Here is a 13,910-nt window from a genome sequence, read left to right as displayed (position 1 = left end):
CCTAGAAGAATAATTCTTACTGGCCAACTTCTAGAGCATGGGAAAATATTATGAATGGTATCAAATGCAAAAGTAATCACCTACAATACTCAGCTAGGAAAGCTTGAAGTTACAAAAATGACTGGTCTGGGAAGACATGTCAGTGATGCAATACTGACATGAGCATCCTTGAAGTAATCCACTTTAGTCACATCCCACAAGATATGACTTAAAGCAGACTCCATGCCTGGGCTAAGAACCTATGACTAAACAGTTTATAGGCCATTAAGGAGAAATAATATTATCCTTTAAAATGGGGGTAGTATTACACCTCTTCCTAAGTAGTTATTATCACACCCAGACTATTGTGCCTATCACCCATCATCTTAGAAGCTTATTTTACAGCAGGCAACGATTAGCACTGAATACTATAAAGACCTACAACAAGACAATGGGCAGAGAATACAAGACCAAGAGATTTTCATCCTTAAAGGGAATATATTATATTACACAATTTCTATCCATGTTCAATGATAAGTACAGAAAATGGCAGAGGAGGGCATTGAAAGAATCAGATGCAGTGTTTGAAAAAAAAAACTCAATAGGGAAGCTACATATATAAACTTTCATCAGTTAGACTTTTGCACACAAAGACTGTGCATGCATAATTCTAAAAAAATTCCACTGTGGAAGGAGAATTGGAAGCACAATCCCATCATAAGTCATGGAACAATTAAGAATTGTGACCTGGGAGAGGAAAAGATAGTTTTCTCTAAGAGTTTCAAATTTGTAAGGGGAACATTTTCCAAAGGAATACCACACATCAAAAAATATATATGTATTTGAGCAGCAGTTTAAAAATAAAAAGACCCAAATTTGGGTAGGTATGGAATGGGAGATGGATGTGGAAAGAGTTTGGATAAAGAGAGGAATATAATTTAAGTACATTTTATATGTGCTGTAAACCTAATAATTTCATTAAAATTCACTGTATAAAAATTAAGCTTAACTTGATTTATAAAGTAAGAAGCAATTTCATTACATAGCTGTTATACTGTTCCTTTGTGCCATAAAAATAGAGTGGATTAGTGATGTTATATGTTGGACCTGACATGCATTTGATATTTTAACATCTATGGAGAAAATTCTACATTTAAAGGCATTATGTTCAATTTCATAAAATGATACATAGTACTGATCTATCACTCATATACTGAGAATTTAAGTAAAAAAAAATCAATCAGTCTTGAGATGAAAATCCTGAATATTAGTTTTTAATACAAATACAGAGTCCATGAGAATATATGCTTTTATGTTATTTACCAAGTATTTATTATATAAATAGTGGTCATGTAGTACCAAGGTGGGACTGAATCATGTTAATTTCTATTTGAATAGTGTTGATACTTTGGAATTGTGATTTTCAGCAACAAATTTAAAAACTATTCATTGGTTTTCTAAGTATTTTGTGCTTGTAATTCAATGAGTGAATTTTGCTTAATAGAAATTCAGTGGGAGATTGAATTTCATGTACTTGTTTAATGCCTTGTTATTGAATGATATTTTGTAATTTAGTTTCTCATAATATAGTCTATGAATGAATTAAATAATATTGAAGTTGTTCGTCTTTTACCCATATATTCTCAAAGTACAGAGTAAAGATAGTGAGGAATCCTGCTTAGATTCACCTCCTCGGAATATTCCTTTAAATTTCTCTTATAAAATAATGGATTGTAGCCACACAATATTTAGGCTACTCAGTAGCAACAAATGCCTATTCATCACTAAACCATTCTCAAATGAAGATTCCATTTAGCAGTTATGATGAGAAGAATTAATCATAAATAGTACATTTTTATATACTTTCTGCTAGTTGAAGATATACTTAACTAGTAATTAAAAGAATATTCAGGGACACATAATTTTCATAAGGCTTCATTTATCAGAACACATATTGATACTAGTAATTCTCTACCTCAATATGATACATTTGATCTTATTTCACAGAAATTTTTAGGAATGCCTTGCAAATAACTGGACCTATATGTCATCATTTTTTCACTTTTAGTTTTTAAGTAAGTTTTCAATAATTTAGATAGAAATGAATAGAAAAAAAATTATTTAAAAATGATTTAAAGTTATGTTACACAGCACAAATATTCAGAACAATCTTAATCTTCCTTTTTGGAATGAACTTAAACACTTTATTCTTGGTAAGTTTCACTCAAACACACACACACATACACATCACACATTGCTATTTAAATGTATTATTATATTCATATATACATATATAATTATTATAAGATATAATACAATAAAATCAGATACAATTTAGCATCTGTTACAGATACCATTAAAAAACTGTGTCTATACAAAAAGTACACAGTTCTTAAGAGAAAGAGGCAATGAACTGAATCATTCCCTTTCCATTCTTTGACTCTTCTCAAGCAGACACAGTTTAAAGTGGAGCAGGAAAAGTGGTGTGTTGATGAGCACTCTCTGAAGGGCATTGTAAACAAGGCAAAGTATTGTTTAGAAGGGAATCTGATTTCCATGGAGGAAGAAGGTAACATTTTCTTGGTATCTGAATCTGCGTGGAGCAAAACAAACTACTGAACCCATGACTAGAGAAACTACTAAATAAATGCCTCTTTTCAAAGAGGCTGAGGGCTTGACACTATGAAGTTGAATAAGCATGATATTTTACATGTTGTACATAGACAGTTTTAAAGATTATCAGCATCTCATTGTAATGATCACAGCTAACACAAAATAATAATATGCATAAATTACTTCTGAATTTATTATTTTACAAGTAGAGTACTTTCACCTCCATATTAAATACATGTACAGATTTATGTGTCATGCTGTACACCATTTATTTCTATAAATGTTATTTGTAGAGAGCACATCTGATTGTTTATTTTTTAGGTTTCATAATCCAAATGTGAAAAAATGCATTAATTTTTATAGAAGCTTGCAATCTTAAATATGAGTATAAACATTGTCTTTTAAGAGCTACAATGAGTTTTGCAGTTTAAATTCTTCATATTATAAAGTATTTACATATTTTACATACAATAAAATAAAAGAAAATATAGGCGATAATATCTCTTTAGAGAGTAAAAAATCATGTGATATTTTTTCCAGTGATATTTTTCACAGCTTCATGAATTCCTCTTGGGTGACCCTGAACTGATAATGATGGCCCTGCTTATGAAGGATCATCAGTCTTGGAGAAGCTCAGTGACAGCGTGTCAATTTCTTGATCATGGCAGCTCTATAGCTGAAGAGCTTACAGTTAGACTGAGTTTAAAAACATGATGGTCTACAAATGCAACAACTGGCACAGCAAAATGCAACCATATGCAGAGAAATTGAGACTTTGTCAGAATATAATTAAGAAGAAAACTATTAAAAAATATGAAATGAAGCAATAATTAATTTTTGAATAAATGAAAGTCATACATAGCTCCTAGATTATTAGAAGAAGTAACTTTGATCGAAATTTCTTCAAATAATATGCCTCAGATGCTGATATAATATTCTTATCTCCAAGATAGATATTGTTCTTGCTGGTATAAAAAAATTTGGCATTTATAATAATAAAAATTAGCAATCACAATAAATAAGCAAATCTATATATAATGAAATTATTAAGCAGAAAATATTAAGCATTCTAAATTAAGCCTTCAATTTTCTCAAAAATTTTGAGGTACGGAGTTGATAAAATATATAGACTGATATAATAACAACACCATTTACATTATTTACTTTTTAAAATACATTGATTTTATAAAGATAGTGACTTTTTTCTTGTAATTTTATTTTTTTAAACCAGAGTTTCTCTTTGTAGCCCTGAATGTTCTGGAGCTGTCTGTAGACCAGGCTGCTTCGGAATCAGAGGTCTGCCTCCCTGTGCCTCCTGAGTGCTGGGATTAAAGATGTGTGCCAAGTACTACAGGTTATTGCCATTGCTCTTAGTTACCATCCAGAACTTAATATTAAGACTGTACTGCTAAAATCACCTCATTTTTGAGACATAGAACACAAAGAAATCAATCTGGTAATGATTTAGATGCTGTATTCATCCTGTCTTGATTTCATGGTACTAAAATTTATTATGCATTCTACTGAAAGATAAAAACTAAAACAAAATATCATCCTTGCTCAGGGGGAATCCCTTCAAGTTGCAGTAAAGAATGTTCTAGTTGGGCAATAATGATGCAATAGTGACAGAAATGTCATAAGAGTAGCAAAAAACTTTATAATTGGATGATGGGCCCATTTATAATATAAAGCATATAACTGACATTATTATTAGAGCTAAGAATGCATGGCTATACAAGACATGGGACCTAGTAGAAAATCTAATGTGTTATTCTTCTTACTGGACATAAACTCTTGGGTTATTGCGTGGCTCAACCATCACTCAAAAAGCTTATTATTGCAGAATATATTAACACAGGCTCACAAACAATGAAGGTGCACAGAATAAGTGACTACTAAATGGACCATCTGCATCATACCTTCTTCCTCTGAGGCTCAGTGATCAGTTCTGAAGACGTGACAGATAAACTGAAATAGTGAGTGACTACTAAAAGACGACAGTATTTTCAAGACATAACAAAACAATTGAATTTACACCAATTATCACAGCATGTGCAAATCCTGTTTGTGATCATAACAGACTGATTCTCAGCATAGAGAATGGAGAAAAGCACAAAACTACATTCCTATCTAAGATAATGCTGAGAAGTGATCATTGTGGGAGGGACATAACATCAGCATTATTTGAGAATGTGGCCCATGATAGAGCAAAACTGCTCCAATAGATAACCTGACATTGAATATCATGAATTGCACAAATTATAGTCATTAGGTTTTAAAAAATATGAAGGCATATTGTTGTGTGAGTATATAAATGGGATGGATCTCAGAGGATCTGGGAAACTCTAGGTGAGAGGATCCAAATACATTGTATGATGCTAACAAAGAATTAATAAATTATTTAAGTTGATATCAACAATATTAAATATATTTTCAATACTCTCAAAAATAATTTGGTTTAAAATTTATTATTATTATTATCATCATCATTATCATCATCATCATAACTCTTACCCTTGTGCTATAATTTATCAAGCATGAAATTTTGAAGAGCAAAATGCTTTGGAACTGCTAAGGAAATAATCTATTAACAGTTTGAATGTTGTATGTGTCTGGGGGATATGTATTTGTATTGGAAGAAAGGCTAGGTATACAAAGTACATGAGTGTGGATGTGTGTACTCACATATGCATTATATGTGGAGACTAGAAGAGAACATTAAGTTGTATTGGTCAGGAACCAGTTTGGAAATTTAGTTTTGTTGTTGTTTTGTTTTGTTCTTTAACACCTTGAAACAAGACACAGATTTTTGAGAAGAATCTCAAGCAAGAAAATGCCTACTTAAGACTGACTGTTGGTAATTGTGTAGGGCATTTTATTGATTAATGGCTAATGTGGGAAGGTGCAGCTCACTGTGAATGTTGCCACCCAGGAAGACACGGGCCTAGGCTACAAAAGAGAGTGGACTAAACAAGCCATGGGGAGCAGGCCCAAGAGCTGCATATATCCATGCCATTTGCTTCAGTTTTTGTCTACAGATCCCTGTGTTAGCTTCCTGCATTGACTCCCCTTCATGGTAAACAATAAATCGTAAAATAAAATAAGTTTTTCTTAACCTGATTTTCTAGGATGCAGAATCTTGGTTATTGTTTTTGTTACAGCAACTTGAAATCCTAAGTAGGACACCATCCACTTTCTTCCTTTTAGATAAAGACTCCCTCTGGCCTGGATCTCATCAGCTAGTATTGGCAACCAGGCCAGCTAAACCCAGAGATCAGACTTTCTCCATGTTACCAATGTTGCAATTACTAGCTTATATCACTTTAAGCCACACAGTTTCAGGCTTATCAATGCTTATATCTGACTGTAGTGAGTATGCTTAAATATCTGTGCTTTGCTCAGTCATTGGTACCACGAAAGCTCAGGAAATCATTATCTGAAAGAGAATGCAGCTGTGAGATGCTGGAAACTTTAATAAAAAGCAGACTGCATAAAAGCGAAACATAGCTGCATGTATGGTATGTTTTCACATTTTGAGTTTAATTCCAAGGACTGCCAATGCCTGCCTCCTGGTCTATTTTGGGTGCATCACAATTTGAGACCAAGGTAGACCAATAAATCCTAGACTGTTGAACAAGAGACAAAAAAAAAAAAAAAAAAAAAAAAAAAAAAACTGCAGTTGAGAAATGCGTGAAGGAGATATCTGGTTCTCAACACATTTTTCTCAACTTCTTAAGTTTTCAAGAAGAAACCTTGCCTACATATTAAAGTCACTCACCTGTATAAAATGTTACCCAAAGGAATAATTTGTCACCTTGAAACATTTTACGTGAGAACTGTGATCGAAAGACAACACATGGTATGAAAGAAGAATCATTGAATTCAGTTTCAGTGCAACGTGTGTGTGTGTGTGTGTGTGTGTGTGTGTGTAGTATATGAATTTCCCCCTTAGGAGTTATGGAGGTCTCGTTTTATTTACTTTGCTTTGTTTGTGTGATTTCATTCTTTTTGTGTATCCCATTTTTCCAACTTTCTATTCACTTCCTTTTTCATTTGTCTTTTTAACCTTCTTTTCTATATTTTACATCCCTTTGTGTATTGCCAAGAAGCACACTGTGTATTAATCCTGGAAAATAGAAGAACATGTGGTTTAGGTTCTAAGAAATATGCCCTGAGTTTGCTAAGATGCCAAACTATGACTCAGTTAATGACCTGTGGGATCCTGTATGTGCTCACTTCCTTGCTGTATAAGTGGCTGGGGAGAATAAATCTTTTGAGATTAGTTTCTGTATACCATTTGTAAAATTTATAAAAAGAAAGATTCCTGGCACCAGAGGTTACCTAGCACAAATATTACTTCGATTCTCAATTTAAAATCCAAGAGCTCTTTTGTTTATGATAAATTTTACTATGTTGAAGAAAAGAAAAATTTCATCTTGTCACTGCAAAATTTGAGAAAACATCATAAAACTCAAAATGATAAATGTTTGCTTACAAATACAAGATACATTTTAAATGAGTTTGAAGTAGTGCTAATTTATAGCTGACATGGAGTTTTAATCTGTTTGAACTTAATACTTCTTCCTTTACTTCCTTCTCCTCCTCCTCCTCTTCTTTTCTTTTTCTTCTTCTAAGAAGACAAAATGACAAAGTCATCTTCATTGCTGTAAATAATATAAATCATCTAACCTAGAAGCTTAGGTATTAAACATCATATGCAGGCAATAGCTCAATCTAGACTCTTAGGTTGGTTGTAATCAATTAATTTTCTCTAGTGAAAGCTTATTTTAAGTCTGGTGAATATGTGGACTGGACTAGGGTACAGCAGATGGGTTATATCTAGAGATATGGATAAGAATAAGGGTAAGTATCAGGACATATACAGCAATAATTAGAAACTGAAGATATGTACAACAGTACTGAGTAAAACTCCGTGTTCCTTAAGGAAGTAGAGATGGGATTCTAAATGAATACATGGGAGATAATGAGTCAAGTGTGTTAATGATGTCTAATTATTTGAAGGGGAATGAAAAGTTGAATGAAGTCATAGTCACAGGGATTTTGTTTATTTGTTTAATTTTTATTTTTAATTTAGCAGATTAGAAGAATGAAAAGTTTGTTGTTTGTATTTTTCAGCAAAGAAGTGAGGACAGTCATTCAGGCAAATTGCTCCTGAGCTGAAGCGGTTTCGCCTCCTGAAGAGTGGGGGATGGGGTCTTGTGTGTCTTGCACATTTGTCACATTTAAGGAATTTGAAATGATACTTCTATGTGATCATAGACTCGAGTAACTCTTTGGGACATTTATATTTAAACTATACACACACACACACACACACACACACCACACACACACACACATACATATATTACATCAACTGCTATCAGTAAGCAGAATATGTAGAAAAGTAATGTTTTCATTGAGAAATTTTTTTCAGATATTTGAGTACAAGGCAGGGGAGTATAAAGCAGGGTCTCTCCCTGATGGCCTAGGCCTGAAGTAAAACCAAACATTGGCTGGCCATTCCTACAAGTTCTGTGCCGCCATTGCTCCATCACATCTTGTAGGCAGGACTGATAGTAGGTGGAGGATTTTGTGGTTTGGTTGCTGTCCAGGTTTCTCTGTCAACAGCCTCTATAGTACCTTCTAGAGTCAAAAAGACTAGAACGCAGGAGTAAGGCTCCATTTAAGTACCAGTCAAGGTCTGAATTCAATGATATGTGTGGATGTTGTCCTCAGCTATGGGATCCCGGCTGTGGCCGTCAGTTTTCTGAGAATGACCTTCCATCCCAGCATCAGCCTGGCTTGTTTAGGTATTTCCACCAGACCCCTTATGGCCAAAACCCACAACTGAATACAATCCAGTGCCACCACTGGAAGACTTGCCTGGCTATAAAATTTGTCCAGTTCAGACTCTGTGTCCTTCATTACTAGGAGTCTTTTTTTTTTTTTTTTTAATTTCAGCCTCCTCCCCACCTCCCATTTCCCTTCCCCTTCCTTCTCCAGTCCAAAGAGCAGTCAGGGTTCCCTGCCCTGTGAGAAGTCCACGGTCCTCCCCGCTCCATCCAGGTCCAGGAAGGTGCGCATCTAAACAGACTAGGCTCCCTCAAAGCCAGTACATGCAGTAGGATCAAAACCCAGTGCCATTGTCCTAGGCTTCTCAGTCAGCCCTCCTTGTCAGCCACGTTCAGAGAGTCCGGTTTGATCCCATGCTTGATTGACTAGGAGTCTTCACTTCAGTCATCTTCAGAGATTCCAGAAAGTTTCCACTACTTTTGGCTATTATAAGCACCCTCAAATATTCACCAATTCTAGCTGTCTCTCACAGTACTCTCTCCTTCCATCCTTCCCTGACCCTACATGATTTCTCCTTCCCATTTGAGTTCTAAACTAATGGAACCATAATTATTATTAATTTTATTTTGAAACTTAACTACATAGTTTTATTTTTAAAGAATAACTTTTTAAATTTATTTTAAAGTCAAGGGGCATTTAGGTTGTTTCCAGGTTCTGGCTATGACAAACAAAGCTGCTATGAACATAGTTGAGCACATGTCCTTGTGTCACGAATGAACATCCAAAAGTGGTATTACTGGGTCTTGAGGAAGGCTGTTTCCTAATTTTCTGAGGAATCGCCATACTGATATCTAAAGGGGCTGTATCAGCTTGCATTACCACCAACAATGCAGGAGTGCTCCCTTTACCTCACAACTTCTCCAACATAAGTTGTCATCAGTGTTTTTGATGTTGGCCATTCTTGAAGATGTAAGATGGAATCTCTGAGTTGTTTTAATTTGCATTTCTCTGATGTCTAAGGAAGCTGAGCATTTCCTTACGTGTCTTTCAGCCATTTTAGATTCTTCTGTTGAGAATTCTCTGTTTAAGTCTTTACTCCACTTTTAAAATTTGGTTTAATGATTTATACATATATGTTACAAGGAGCATATATAGTGCCCCAAGATGGCCAGTAAAGAGCAAAGGATCCCACAAAAATTGAGCTATACGTTGTCCTATACTGCTTACTTTATGTGTTGGAAACTGAACTTTGGTCCTCTGAAAGCAGAGCATTTATCCTAAACTTGTAAACTATCTCTTTAGCTACTGTGATCAGTTATTACGTGAAGAAGAGAGTAATAAGAAGCAGGCAACTTAAGAATTAATATCACACCACAGGAAAAAAATTACATTTAGTATTAAGTAATATCACATTATTTTGGAGTTAAGTTTACCTAAAACTATTGAAATGTAATTTAAATTTACATTGTGCATCTTATTTTGATGATATCAGCTATTTCTCTTTTTGAATGAGGTTTTGCAAGTAAGATATTGCTACCTATTTAGTTGAACGCAATCTTATTTGGAAGTAAATCTTATAAATAAAAAAATTGTTAAAGTAATCATGTCACATTTTGTTTATAGACACAAATAAATATTTTGGAAAATACTGGTACATTGTAAATTTATAAGTGTTTACTGCCCATTTGAAAATGATTATCAACACTTCATATACAGTTAGTGATATTTTATAGTTTAAAAGCATGTTATGAGTGATATTTCCAGTACTTTAAAGATCAGAGATATAACACACAGTACTCAGCTTTAGAAATAAATTGCCCTGTATGGCTTTAGAGAACATTACCTTATACTTTATAAATAGCATTTAAATGTCACATCTATCTCTGACGTATTTAAACTTTCTCTTCTCTGGTGAGATTTTATTATTATTATTAATATAATTTAGTGGTTAAGGGAATACTTAATTGAGAAGAAAAAGGCACAGATACAAATCCTGGTATCAGACTTTTTAAATATGATGCTTTCCTTATGTACTTTATTTGTATTGCAAATTAAAATAACTTTTAAATTATCCCTAGCTATAAAATAATAGAAGAAACAGAAAATTAAAAAATCATAAATATTTGCAGGACAAGTAACACATGTATTTTATCATTAAGAAAACTTAATTCAGATCATGAAAAAAAGCATCACACTGTAATATATACTAGTTTCTCAGTGAGGGTGTTTTAATTATGGATCTAATTATATTTTAAAGGAAAGCCAAAGATTCATTTTTTTTCTCATCTCAAGTACATGATTAAATAGTTTTATCCTCTTTAGCATAAAAATTTTCAGAGGATTCCTTGAAAATCATTATTGTGGTTACATGACCAATGCTTTTCTGAATACCTCATACATTATTCCATTAAGATATTCATAGACATGATTGTTGTTATTCCCATGTAATTGTGGGTCATTAAATTATTGATGTTTACTGAGATGTTAACACAAGGAAAAGCCTATGAAATCATTGTTTATTCATTCATCAGAATGCTTATGTTGGCTCTCTAAACATAACTGTGATAGATTATTTTATTCTTCAACAATTTTGTGATTATTACAAGGACAACAAACCAGTGACTCTGATTTCTCTATGAAGGGTTTGGGTGAATTGATTCCTCAACACCTAGATACTCTGACACTGGAAAGTAAGTTTCAGAATACTCATGTCATGTTATTTTAAAACTTTAATCCCCAAATTAATCATCTTCACCTGCATGTTAAATTGAATATTTTATCATAATAAAGCCAATTATAACATATTTTTCTTTTGCTTTTTGAGACAGGGTTTCTCTGTATAACTTTGATGCCTGTCCTGTAACTAGCTCTGGTAGATCGGGCTGGCCTTGATATGAAAGAGATCCATCCACCTGTCTCTGCCTCCTGAGTGCTTGGATTCAAGGGAAGTGCCACCACTGCCCAGGTGTTAGTTACAGTGCTGGGACTAAAGGGGTGAGCCACCACTGCCTGACTGCTAATTATAATATGTAAATAAATAATGGGAGAGTAATATTACTCAGTGTTTAAAAGAGTTTGTTCTAAAAGTGTGAATTCCTGGGTTTGATTCAAGGAAAGATATGATACCTGAAATTCGTTTCCTGATTGGTTTGCTCAAAAATCTCCAAGACCCAGAGACTAGGTATCTCAGAGACCTAAAGGAACATCTAGCACTGCTGGTCTGAAGAAAAAATAGTATTAATAAATAACTCCTAACGATATTCTGCTAAACTCATAGTCCCTTATCCAGTCGTCATCAGGGAGGAGCATCTGAATAGTCCCACAGCCAGATTTTATAAGGACAGAGAACTTAAAAGGTTTGTCCTGCCAGAGGTCAGGAAAACGCATGGCAGAAGAGGAAGAAAGACTGTGATAGCTGGGGGACAAGGAGAAAGATACTAGATACCAGGAGAACAAGGTCCTCTGACTTAACTTAGTAAGGCATATAGGAACTCACCAAGACTGAAACAGCAAGCAAAGGACCCATATTGATCTGGAAAAGATCCTATCTATGTGTAATATAGCTTTTAGCTTAGTTTTATTGAACTCTTGAGAGTGAGAATGAGTTGTTTGTTGATTCTTGTGCCTACTCTTCAGACTCTTTTTATCCTTTTAGATTGCTGTATTTAAATTCAATATGATATTTTTTGCTTCATCTTACTATATTTTATTATGTCATGTTTGGTTATTTCCTAGAAGCCTATTTTTTTTTTAAAGAGAGACAGAAAAGGAACAAATTTAAAGGAGAAGAAAGACGGGAGGAACTGGGATAAATAAGGGGAAGGAAAACTATAATGTGATTATATTGTAAAAATATCAGTAGAACAGGGAAACCCTGTCTCGGAAAAAAAAAAAAAAAAAAAAAAAAAGAAAAAAAATACTTAGCCGGGCGGTGGTGGCGCACGCCTTTAATCCCAGCACTCGGGAGGCAGAGGCAGGCGGATCTCTGAGTTCGAGGCCAGCCTGGTCTACAAGAGCTAGATCCAGGACAGGCTCTGGAAACTACAGGAAAACCCTGTCTCGGAAAAAAAAAAAAAAAAAAAAAAAAAAGAGGAAAAAATATCAGTAGATATGTGGACAAATATATAAAAGATATATGGATAGACTGATAAGCATTCAGATAATAGAGAAATTAATTAAAGATTTCTGTTAAGTCACTTTCAGTGACACTGCCAATTAATTGTTAATAAATAATACATTATTTTTTAGATTTTGGCATTATTCAAAAATATCATTTTGCCAAACAAAATCTTTTCCCTGACATAATGCCATAAACCTACCAGATATGGAGAATGGGAATTTGTTTGCTATTATAAAAAATGTGCATGAAAGTTTTGGAAGATTTTGAAATACACATAATACTAAAATTTCAAGGGTATTGAGACGAAGCTATTGAAGCTCTGACTAAAACAGAATTCAGAAGAAAAAAGAGTATCTCGATAGAGCAAAACTTTTAGGTGAAATGCCCTTTTAAAGATGTGGAGGTAAATGTGAGAAATTTCTAAAAATGATGTCCAAAAATATAAAACTGACTAGGTGGTTGCGGTGGTGAACACCTTTAATCAAAGTGCTTGGAAGGCAGAATTAGCCAGATCTCTGTGAGTTCTAGGCCAGCCTGGTCTACACATGGCGTACCAGGACAGGCAAAGCTACACAGAGAAATTCTGTCTGTAAGAGGTTTCAGTGAGAATAGGTCTTCATAGAAGACCAGATGATCTAATTTTGATACAAAAACACATTGTGCAAGCGGAGAACTACTCTTCAAGGTTGTACTCTAATTATAACACCCATACTGTGTGGAATACGTGCACACACACACACACACGCACACACACACATGCACACACAAAAATATATTTAAAATAAAATAGCTAAATTCAAAAATTCTTGAAATTAGAGGATTGGCTAGGTAATTTGGTAGAATATTACAGAAGTACCGAAATATTAACCATTTTGTTGTCTTAACTTTTAAAATATATTCTGAGATTGTTTCAAATATTTGAAAGCAAAAGGAAGAACAGGAAAAGTATTTTGTTCTACAGAAATATGTAAACACAATTTGTCTTGTCAAAAATTGCAAAATGGATGGAGGAATAAAGCACCTAAAAACAAAATATAGAAGCCTTTTTAAATTCCCCGATAGTTACAATGTAACAGAAAAAAATAAGTACTATTTTAGTGGGCAAACATTTCTGATGGATTTAAAGTTAATAAATTTTACCACTAAAACCACCAAGAAGACAGCTTATTATTGCTACTTTCATATTAAGAGAAATGAAATACATGGTCGCTGAAAAGACAGGATTTGTTATAAAATGATTCACCGGAAACATTGTTTGAGCCTTTATGTTATTATAACTCTTCATTACTTAATATACTCATCTCTTTATCTATCTTCAAGTCAACATATTAGCTAACATAGCTCTGAACATATCATATAGAGATAGGAATAAAGCTAATATCTCATGAATATTTAGGTAAAA

Source organism: Arvicola amphibius, chromosome 1 (genome assembly GCF_903992535.2).
Source record: "Arvicola amphibius chromosome 1, mArvAmp1.2, whole genome shotgun sequence".
NCBI lineage: Eukaryota > Metazoa > Chordata > Mammalia > Rodentia > Cricetidae > Arvicola > Arvicola amphibius.
This window is presented reverse-complemented; position numbering follows the sequence as displayed.